The sequence below is a fragment of the Amblyomma mixtum genome, chromosome 9, assembly GCF_055824585.1.
Source record: "Amblyomma mixtum isolate Tamu chromosome 9, ASM5582458v1, whole genome shotgun sequence".
NCBI classification, from domain to species: Eukaryota; Metazoa; Arthropoda; class Arachnida; order Ixodida; family Ixodidae; genus Amblyomma; species Amblyomma mixtum.
This window is the reverse complement of record NC_143020.1, coordinates 53,058,810-53,071,108: the sequence shown is the minus strand read 5'-3', so window position 1 is coordinate 53,071,108 and position 12,299 is coordinate 53,058,810.

Genomic DNA, 12,299 nt, shown 5'->3' with positions numbered 1-12,299 from the left:
ATGTTGGCAGCGCGGCTCAGGGTAGTTGTGATATCTTCGGGGACTTCAAAGCGCGGCGAACCCGCTCGTGACGTCACAGTCAATACCGCACGAAGGCACCACCCCGGTTTCGGTTTTGCGGTTTCGGTTTCGAGTTTTGCGTTTTTTGCTGTTTAAAAATTATTTTACGGTTGCTTTTGAAAACCTTGTATCGTACACATTACAGGAGGTTCTTAGGAACACAAAACAGCCATTAACTTAAAATGGCTGAAAAATCGCCGGAGTTGCCCTTTAAATGCTACTGTTTCGCTTCTGTTGGTCGGTTTCGTGATCCTCACATATTAATCGTTAACCGTAGACGTGGCCTAGTGGTTTGGGCGTCCGCTTCGGCTGCGGTAGTGGCTGGTTGGAAACCCACCGCCAGGCATGTTCTTTTCTTGTATTGTTTATTCTGGTTGTGCGGACACATTCTGCTCAAGATACGCATGAGGCAAGTAATTTGCTTACGCATTAATAAGGTATTCTTCCGTTTCTTCTTAATCTCGTGGTGGACAGAGCAAGCGCGCCACTCGCAAGAGCCTACGCTTTTTCTGCAGCCTCAAGCGGCGCACGTGCAGCCCTCGAGATTCATTGCGAGCTACGCGAGAGCGCCGTGTCCGTTGCGTAATCAGCGTGCACTCATGCGGTGCCATGGCGTCATCCCTTGGCGCGGCGCGGAACCCACTGTAACTACTAACGAGGACGGCGGAAGTTAGTGGTATGACATAGCATTAGATCCGTCGCTACGAGAACTTTAATCAGAATAGGCAAATGGCTATGTACATCCGGAACTACAAAAAGAAATGGAAAAAGCCGGAATTCCAGGGTAACATGTTTTTCTCATTATTGTGAACGTACTGTTAGACTGAAGATGAAATCGATATAAATTATCATCTAATGGAACATATCCTTAATTTATTCTGAGCTCATGCATATCGTCGAATGTAGCTTCAAGAAGGCGCATGCAAGGTGCTTTGAGGTGACGCTCTCAGCGAGACCCTTTCTCTTAATGCATAAAAATGAAATGTGAGGCTGCGTAAGTATACAGCAAGGTATTTTCACTGTCGATGTGTGTAATTTGCGCGCGAACATTTAAAAGGTGAAATATTTATAAACTAGAGCTGCGATCGCGTTATATAGCGCCGCCGTTCTTTGCCGCGTGCAGACTGGCTGTCGTAACCTGCCTCAGGTGATATGGCCTACTGCCGCGCATGAAAAGTGGAACTGCGGCCCCATCTTCTGGACCTGGTTATCGCACCTAGTTAGCGCGCATGAGGGATGCGAAACGTAACAACGGAAAGAACACGCCGTGGGCACCACCTCAGACATCATGTGCGGGAAAGAAATCTAATATGTAAATATCCTTGCCGAAAATTAATTTAATATGCTTAAGAAATGTCGTCCCCAAAACAAATATTCTTGGCTACTTTTGGGCTACGCAAAATTTTCGCTTTTGGCTACGTTTGGGCTACTACATAGACCAATTTGGCTACCAGAGGCCGGAGCCATCTGGCAACCCTGGTCTGTTATCTAGGGAGGGGTGGGGCGGGGGGTAGAGCTGGAGTGAGGCTCTGTAGGCCTGCGTCAGCTCCCCTGCTGATTGTGGGCGACTTTAACGCTCCCAGTCAGCAGTGGGGGTATCGCAAGGAGGAGTCGCGCGGGCGTAAGCTGGCGGAGCTTGCGTCCACGTTGGGCCTCACCCTCCACACGGACCCTGTCCACCCAACCCGGCTAGGAAATTCCGTGACACGGGATACGTGTCCGGACTTAACCTTCACTCGCAACATACGACACGCAGACTGGCTCAACACCGAGGAGACCCTCGGTAGCGACCACTGCATCATTAACACTACACTACACACACGCCCCCTCAAGCGTTCCAGAACACAAGCCGATATCCCAGATTGGACGAAATTCAGGCAAAATTTTAACTCACTTGATAATACACCCATTTCCGCGCAAGGCTACACAGCATGGTCCCAACAGCTGCTGGCACACCTTTCCTCGCATGAAACACACATCCAGCTCTCAGAGGCGGTCACGGACGTGGATAACCACCTTCTACACCTCTGGGAAGCCCGTCGCAGCCTCGTCCGCCGTTGGCGACGCCAGAAACACAATAGAAAGCTTAAAGCTCGAATTGCCGAGCTTACCCAGAAAGCGGCAGAGTACGCGGCCCAACTCGCCGACTCCAACTGGGTAGATTGATGCAACACGGCCGCGCGACAAATGTCCAGCCGAAACACGTGGCGTCTCTTTCGAGCCCTAATCGACCCAACACAAACACGAACCGAAACACAAAAACATTTGCACCGAGCCCTGCACGCTTTTTCTGGCAACACGACTCAACTGGCACAGAAACTTCGGGACCAGTATCTGTGTACAGCCCAAGACCCCCGTGGATCTGCGTACTCTTATGCAGGCAGAGAGAACACGGAGCTGGATCAACCTTTCTAGCTCCATGATCTGCGGGCGGCTCTCGCCAAAATGAAACGGGGCACTGCGCCAGGACGGGATAAGGTCACCGTCAAGCTTTTGACGAACCTGCCCGACTTGGCATACCAGTCCCTCCTGGAATACGTCAATGCGATTTGGCGCGGGGACACCCCCCTGCCAATCGAATGGAAAACGGCTTTGGTCACTTTTATTCCTAAAGCTGGCAAACCAATTGACACAGATAACCTCCGCCCCATCTCTCTCACCTCATGTGTGGGCAAACTAATGGAGACGATGGTGCGGGATCGGTTATCTACATATCTTGAAAACAAACAAGTCTTTGCGAGCACCATGTTCGGATTCCGCCCACACAGATCCGCACAGGATGTCCTCCTGCAACTCAATCGGGAAGTCCTTGACCCCCTCGAATGCCCCCATAATGACCGGGTAGTACTCGCCTTGGATCTTAAAGGGGCATTTGACAATGTAACACATGAGATCATACTCACTAACCTAAGTCACACCGACTGTGGCCTCAATACATTCCAATACATAAGCCAATTTTTAATAGATCGTCAATCCTACATTCGAATTCAAGATAGAGACCATGGTCCTTACCTACTCGGCACGCGGGGAACCCCCCAAGGCGCGGTAATTTCCCCGCTGCTCTTCAATCTGGCCATGATGCACCTGCCGGCCCAGCTGAGTGGTGTCGCCGGCGTGCAGCACGCCCTGTACGCCGATGACATCACTCTGTGGGCCACGCAGGGCAGCACAGGAGATATTGAAACCAGCCTGCAAACAGCGGCGACGATAGTAGACCGCTACGCCCGCCGCTGCGGTCTTCAATGTTCCCCTCAAAAATCGGAATTTGTGCACCTCCGCCCCTCACAGAAGTGCACAACTAAAATATCTCTCTCTCTTGAGAGTGGTCCCATACGCGAAAGTGATGAGATACGGGTACTCGGACTCTACATCCACAAACACAGGCGGCCAGACACTACATTGGCCAAACTCCGTAAGGTGGGGGACCAGGTGGGCCGCATGGTCCGCCGGGTTTCCAACAAACGCGGAGGGTTACGAAGTAAGGATGCCTTGCGGCTGGCAAACGCCTTTGTAACCAGTCGAATTCTCTATTCGACTCCTTATCTCCACCTACGGAAACAAGAGGAGGACGCCCTTGAGGTCATCCTTCGCAAAATTGTTAAACGTGCCCTTGACGTCCCCATCACTACTTCAAACAGCCGGCTTATGGCTCTTGGGGTGGTGAATACTTTCCGGGAACTCCGAAAGGCGCACCTTACAAACCAGTACACGCGCTTGTCGCTAACGGAGTCGGGTCGCCGCCTTCTTGCTCGACTCCATATCCAACACACTCCTCCAATGGAAGACAGGTTTCGCATCCCGGAACTGTGGAGACGTGCCCTCCACGTGCGGCCTCCTCCAGCAAACATGACACATGAAGACCATAATGGTCGGCGCCTGGCACGAGCGGAAACGCTAGCCCGATATTATGGCAACAAAACAGGTGTATACTACGTGGACGCCTCCGGCCCTCACCACGGGGGATGGTACACGGCCGCGGTAGTTCACAACAGCAACACAGTTAACGGCCTAACTTTCAGAGCCCGCAGTGCAACACAAGCAGAAGAGGTCGCGATTGCTCTCGCGGCCTCACATTCCAATTCAAAATACATAATCACCGACTCGCGAGGGGCCTGTCGGAACGTCGAACAAGGCTGCACTCCCTTCCTAGCCTATCGAATATACCAAAATTGCATACGGGATACGGACCCCGCACACCGTTACCTCATATGGGCCCCTGCTCATCAGGGGTTGCCAGGAAACGAGGCAGCAGACGCAGCCGCCCGCGCGCTCTCTCACCGGGCTGTTTTCTCCTCCCCGTCCGATCAGGAACCCGATTTTAATCCGGTCTATACATTCAAAGACATTACAACATATTATCAAAATTGTCATCGCCTTTACCCTAGCCCATGTAAAGGCCTTAAGAAGGCGGATGAGCGGCTCCTTCTCCGCCTTCTCACCAATACATTGCTGTGCCCGGCAGCGCTAAAACATTTTGACCCCTCCTTTAGCGGCAGCTGCCCACACTGTAGTGCAGTGTCTTCTGACACTTATCACATGGTGTGGGCCTGCCCCTCCAACCCCACTATTCCCCCCATCCCCAACCCAACCCGGGAGGACTGGGAGGCGACCCTGCTCGGCTGCCACGACTTACAGGCCCAACAAGCCTTAGTCGGGCGCGCCCGGGCGGCGGCAACCGCCACTGGGGTCCCATACTAGGGACCTCCACCTAGTGTTTGTAAGGATCGGTCCCTTACGGGCTGATCCAAACATACCTCCTGCTCATTCGTAATAAATGTTTTCACCACCACCACCCAGCTCGCTGAATGAGTGGATGCGCTCCTTCGTGAATCCCTGATCCGAGGCCACCTGAGCCCGGTTTAAAGAACCTCGGGCTAAAAGGTTGGCGGCCTCGTTTCGGGGATTCGCGGAGTGCGCAGGCACCCATATCAGCTCCACTTGGCGGGGCGGGGGTGCATCGGGCGAGTCCAGTATGCCAAAAGCAGGGACATGGATTCGGCCTCGAGCAAAATTTAGAATGGCAGTTTTTGAATCACTGAAAATGTACCGGGCTTCCGTGCGGGTGATAGGGAGTGCAATGGCGGCTTCCTCTGCAGCTTCTGGGGAGGTGTCGGGAGGGAGAGGTAGTGTGATGAGGGCAGATAAAGAGGAGTCCACGACAGCTGCTGCCGCTTCATACTCCGGGTCCGACCCCTTCCCCGCAACATGTCCAGAGAAGACCATAGCGGTCGTCGCCAGGCGCGCGCGGAAGCGTTGGCGCGATACTATGGTAACCAAGAACACGTGTATTACGTGGACGTTGCCGGCCCACACCACGGGGGGTGGAACACGGCCGCAGTCGTACACAACACAAACACAGTTAACGGGCTCACTTTCAAAGCCTACAACGCAACACACGCGGAGGAGATTGCCACTGCTCTGGCTCTCAGGAATTCCAAATCAAAACGCATCATCACCGACTCGCGAGGGGCCTGTCGGAACTACGAGTTGGGCTGGGCTCCCCCGCTTGCCTGGCGCATACTGGAATATAGCTGTCGATGCGAAGATCCAACTCCACGCAACCTGATTTGGGCCCCCGGTCACCAGGGACTCCAGGGAAACGAACAGGCCGATCAGGCCGCCCGCGCACTCTCTCCCCGGGCTATCTCCCTGTCCTTGGAAGGGTACTCCCAATCAGACAATCTGGCCCTTACATTCAAACAAATCACCGATTACTACAAGGAGGAGCACCGGCACTACCCGGCCCCTTGTAAGGGTCTGGATCGCGCTGACGAGCGCCTCCTCATCAAAATTCTTACTAACACTGCACTGTGCCCGGCGGTGCTTAAACATTTCAATACATCCTTTGATGGCGCGTGCCAGTTCTGTGGGGAGGTGGCTGACACCTTCCACATGGTTTGGGCGTGTCAATCAAAGCCATCTATGCCCCCCCAACCCCAACCCCACCAGAGAGGACTGGGAGGTGGCCCTGCTCGGTTGTCAAGACCTAAAGAGCCAAAAGGCTTTGGTTCAACGGACGTGGGCGGCGTTGCTTGCGAATGGGGCACCGGAATAGGGGCTCCACCCAGTATTGTAAGGGGAAAGGGCCAATAGGGTCCTACCCCAATCACCTTTCTGTAAAAAAACTTAATTTCCCATAAATGTTTTTCACCACCACCACCACCACCACCACCACCACCACCACCCGTGCAGGCAGCGTCCACCCATACGGCGTCCGGCTCGGAGCCGTACGCTCGATGGAGTGCCTTCGCACGGGCTCTGCGGCGCTGCTCATGGTGGGACGGTGCATATTCCTCGGGAGCAGCCTGATGAGTAGCTCCCGGTGAAGGGATCGTGGGATGGCGAGGAGGGTTAGCTCGTTGGCAGGTATTCTGATTCCGAGGGAGTCCAGGATATTCCGACCTGTGGAGGTTTTTGTGAGCCTGTTGTATTGGGCCTGTCGGTGGGCCTCCACCAGTTCCCCGATCGTGTTGTGGAGGCCCAGGTCTAGTAATCTTTCTGTGGGTGTGTTGAGGGGAAGATGAAGTGCTACTTTGAATGCCTTGCGAATCAAAGCATCCAAAGCGTTTATGTCATGTTTGGATAGTTGTAAGTATGGGGTAGTGTACAGCACACGGCTGAGGACAAAGGCATGAATGAGGCGACATAGGTCACGCTCCTTCATGCCTCTATGATGTCCCGAAACCCTGCGGATGAGGTGCGATATCGCGCCTACAACCTGCTTGAGTTTCTTCAGAGTGGTGGTGTTTTTGCCATCGTTCTGGATGTGCAGGCCCAATACACGGAGGGTACCAACCTCAGGTACCGGGTAACCATTCAGTTCAATGGCAATGTGGGAGCGGGGACCGCGGTGGTTCTTAGGACGGATGAGGAGCAGTTCGGACTTCTCTGGGGAGCAAGACAGTCCGATGGTCCGTGCGTAATTTTGGGTGAGGGTGGCTGCTTCCTGTAAGGTGTTCTCTATGTCGCCGTCATTGCCGTGGGTGGTCCACAGGGTGATATCGTCGGCATAAAGAGTGTGCTTCAGGTGGGGAATAGTTTCCAATTTTTGAGCGAGGGGGATGAGGGTAATGTTAAAGAGAAAGGGGGAAAGGACGGACCCTTGAGGGGTGCCGATACTCTGAAGTGTGTAGGAGGGGGAAGACAAAGGGCCGAAGTGTATCTCAGCCGTGCGGTCAGTGAGAAATGCTTGAATGTAGGCATACGTGCGCACACCCACATTCAATGGGGATAGGGCAGTCATGATCGCTTGATCTTCAATGCGATCAAAAGCTTTGGAAAGATCCAAAGCTAAGACTGCCTTGGTGTGACCTCCAGGCGCTGGTTGTAACGCCGGACAGACGGTAGAATGAGCCATTAAAGGCTGTCGCCTTAATCGGGCCAACTAGGGGAGGTGGGCGGATGTATCGTTGTCCGCCTGCTCCGCGCGGCCGCGCGCGATCTGAAGTTACCATAACAGAGCAGCTAAAAACAAATATAATCGCAGGCTTGACAACATGACAGCCGAACGATTAGAAACTAACGTAATCCAGCCCATGGAGGCTATGCTTGCACACGTAGTCAGCGAATTCAGCAAACGCCTCGACATCGCAGAAGAAAGACAAGGCGGTGCTATCAAACTCTTGAGGGCAGCGCGGCCTTCGACAATCACCCCTACAGACGTCGAAATACGAAGACATCCATCCCACCGCCCCTGTACAGAAACAGCCCCTTCCCATCGAGGATCTACAGCCTTTGTCAAAAGTTTGGAGCCCAGGGGGCTTGCGTCTGAAGCACACTGTCTGGTTAGTAATGCATCTCCAGCGCTCCAAATTTGGTGAAGGAAAGACGATTTCTGGTCCTCCCGCCTCCAATGGGTAGGACTACCACAAATGTTACAGTAGTCCCACTCCGAGGCTTAGAAGCAAGCCCCCGGGGCTCTAAACTTTTGACAAAGGCTGTACATCCCGCTCTCCCTGCACAATAACACTTCCGTCCCAACGCAGGATCCCTTACGGCCCTAACCCACGATGGCGAAACCTAGTTCTATGATAACGCTGTGGCAGTGGTACTGCCGGTGTTAGGGCCAAAAACGCAAAGTCCTTCAGCAACTTCTCCACTGCGCTGCGGGCACTGATGTCCTGCCTCTGCAGGAACATACCAATCCTATAACACTCCCAGGTTATGTCTTTTTCTTCCTCAATCCGCCGCGCCACCCAAAATGGCCTTTTCGAATTAAGCGATCACTTCCGACCATTATTCATACATTAGCTATGCCAGATATCGACCGTCTGCTTCCGGAATTAGTCCCCAACACAAACGGGCCAAGAACCTTTTTTCACCCTCAAGGTTATAGCCACCCAAAACGGCTACAACAGAGCTTTGATACTGTTTTAACGCTGGCTCAGGGGGTCGCGAATAAGTGTCTTCTTTTAATTCTAGGTGACTTCAACGCACCCCATACAGCATGGGGATACCCGCATGACTCCCCAAAAGGCCGCAGTGTATGGCTGGCTGCGCAGCAGGGAGGGCTGTCTCTTATCACTGACTCCACTTACCCCACACCTATCAGCACAAGCGTGTGCAAAGACATCACACCCGATCTCAGCTTCACTCACCGTCTTCCAGCTGCCACATAGTTCAACATCAAGGAGCGCTTAGGTAGCACCACTACATCATCTAAACCCAAAGTAGCGCTCATGCACCTCCCTCACCGCCCACCTAAGGAATCTACTCACACCAAATGAGACTCCCTTGGGAAATATAGACCTAACAGGACATCTGGCCCCCTCACTGACGTTGCTGCGTGGACTACACAATTACAGAAGGACGTCTACACGACAACTTCCTCTTGATTGCCCCAACGAAACCGTTGACACTCGCCTTCTGAATTTCCGGGATGCTCAAGCCAGCGTTGAAAGGCGCTGTCAATCCCAGAGATGGAACAGAACCCTCCGCCGCAGACTGGCTTGACTGATCAAAGACATTGAAACACACGCAGCTGTGCTCTCGGGGCAGAACTATGCAACCGTCTTGATGATAACATGAGCCTACCTCAAACATGGAACCGCTTCCAACATCTAGACCCATCTCAATCTACGACATTGCAAAGAAACAACCTCACAAGACTAATTCACAACTCCCCCTCTTCGCCAGTAAAGCGACTTGGAGAACTTAAGGAGACATACTTTCAACCTTTCCAATCCACACTGCACCCGGACTATCAAGGACTCGCTAATGACCTTCTAAGTCAGCCTACCACTGAAGCAGAAGTAATAGCACAGCTCCACAACATAAATACCTCCTCGGCTCCAGGACCCGATGGAATCGCCAACAAAGCTTTACGCAACTTAGACATGCTATCCATAACGTCCTTAACAGACCACTTTAATGAATGCTGGCAAGAAGACAGCATGCCGCCTCATTGGAAAGAGGCAAACATGTCTTCATCCCATGACCAGGCAAATCGCTTCTCCCCACCAACCTCCGACCGATTTCTCTCACCTCCTCTTTGGGAAAATTACTGGAACATGTAATTCACGCACGACTCTGCACTTTCCTCGAGGTACTGAAGCTTCTGCCCACCTTCATGCTTGGTTTCGGTCCGGGTCTCACCACTCAGGACTATTCCTCCAACTTAAACACCACATCCTTGATTCAAAAACTCACGACTCACACGCCATTCTTGAAGTAGATCTCTCCAAAACATTTGGTAATGTAATGCACTATGCCATTCTTGAAAATCTACAAACACTACAAGTATGCAGCCATATGTATAACTGCATAAGGGCCTTCCTCAGCAATCAAACAGCAACGCTCACACTAGGCCCCCACACACTCCCAAACATCCAGCTCGGTGCTCGGGGAACCCCTCAAGGAGCGGACCTTACCACGATCCTTTTTAACGTTGCTCTTATTTATCTCCCCCGACAACTCTCTCAAATTCCAGGCAAACACATCAGTCTCTATGCGGATGACATCACTGTCTGGGCATGCCGAGGCAGTGACGCCGCCATAGAGACCCATCTCGAGACAGCCCTTAACACTATTGATATACGTGGGAAGATGAGGCTTAGCCTGCTCTTTCTCTACTCTTTCTATGGACCAAAATCCACTCTTTCTCTACAGGCCCAAATGCACTCACCGTGAGAGCTCCCCTATCACTCTAACACTCGGCACAGCCCATTCCATTAGTAACACAAACCAGAGTGCTCGGAATGACACTCTATCCCACGGAGCTCATGGAGATGTAATCAAAGCCCACCAGACTGACGCTGAACAAACTACTGGACTCATCCGTCGAGTAGCACATCGAAGAACAGGTCTTCACGAAGAAACACCTATCGCCTTACCCGAGCACACGTTACTAGCAGAGCCACATACGCTCTGCCCTACATACCCCTCACTAGTAAATAACGCAGTCTAGTGAACGCTTTACTCCGGAGATGCACGACAACAGCTCAGCGCCTTCCTTTCAGTACTTCTACACTGCGCCTACTCAAGATTGGAGCCCATAACACCTATGAATATGAAGAACTCGATAACACCTATTGTTAAGATCGTAGTACACGGGCCTGGAAACAATTACTTCCAGACGTGTGTCGTCGTGAAGCAAGATGCGGTGTTAAGGTCGGAGAACACGCGTCTGGTATAAATTACTACCAGACGTGGGTCGTCGTTAAGCAAGGTACGGCGAAGGCTAAGCAGCGGCGGAAGCAGCCAGCACACGTCTCCTGGGTGGCTGAGAGTACCTGCTTTCTACTCGGCGACCGTTGCCCCAGCCTGCCGCCATAGACCACACAGGGGACCCAGGTGACAGCTGATTCCAATTACCGAGCCCTTCCCGGTCGGAGTGCAGAACCAAAAAGAAGGGGCTGAAGTTTTAGCAAAACCAGACCGCCTTTCCGAAGTCTCTTCAAGTGTCGCCGCCGCCGCCGCGGGGAGACGGACGTTATCTTCCCCGATTGCCGTGACCGTGCCGGGGAACAAAGAGCTTCGTTTCCTGTGGCTCTTTGGCGTGCCAAGCACCGCGACAAGCTGGCGGGCATCATTCGAACATCTCCAAGGACGAGGGACCACTTTCCGGCCTCGAGCGGCGGGTGTCATTTGATGAACAACAGATGTCGGTGACTCGCGGAACCTTCGGCTGGCCGGAAACCATCACCTACCGCAGTCGACGCTTCCTCGACGGCAACCTTCTTTCCCTCAGACTCAACATGTGACGGGGGCGTGACCCTAAGTGCGGTGTTGTGTTTGTGCGCACAAGTGAAAGTTCTAGGCCGGCGTGGGCATCCTCAACCTAGGGAATTTGGGAACAAGAAGGGTATAAAAGTCGACAACGAATGCGGCAGAATCGTCTCTCACTTCTGATCTTTTACAGTTGTAAATATGTAGAATAAACCTTCTGTACACTTTCCTCCTTAATGGAGTTCGCCATCTTCCTTCGGAGCCGGGACCTTCGGCCCTGAACGACCCACGCAACTCCAGGGCCCCTCCGTCCGCAACACTATGAAGAACTTCATGAGGAGTTGTAGGGTAGCAAACCGATTATTCTTCCACTTAACCTCCCTGCCTTTCCTCTCATTCCTCCGCCATGAGGAGTTCAGACGGAGTTCTCACAGCCTAGACGAACCGCTTCTCCGCACACCGGCTGGTCGCGCATTAGGACCCCCATTAGGACCCCCCCCCCCCCGCTCCTCCTGTAATTCGATCCAAAATTGTAGTACCCCCTCTCACTAAAACATGCACCCAAGAAGGGACATGAACCGCAGAACTGCAGCCAGGGCGCAAGCCTTACAGAGACAATTTGGAGAAGATCCCAGTATAGCCTATGTCGACGCGGCCACCTATTCAATCGGTCATCGTTAAGTGCTAGCCCGTCACAAACAATCCCTCAAAACTTCTCACTGCTGGCTCAATTCTCACCGATTCTGCAACCGAACCAGAGGAGGCAGCCATTGCGCTAGCCACGACTTCCACGCCCGCCACCTAAATCATCTCGCACTTTGAAACGGCTGTCTTTAATTTTGCCATTGGCATAATCTCCCCAACCAGCCGCCTCCTTTTGCGTTCTTGGCAACCGCGGCAATCCGTCACGCTTATTTGGACACCCGCACAAGCGGGCCTTCCAGGTAACGAGGAGGCTCGCTCCTTGCCCGATGTCTCACTTTCCGGGCTGGTAGGGGGGGAGGCCGTTCTCGGATGCTGGGGCGTGCCTGCTGTCCTTTCGAGACACCCTTACATACTACCGCGAAAATGGG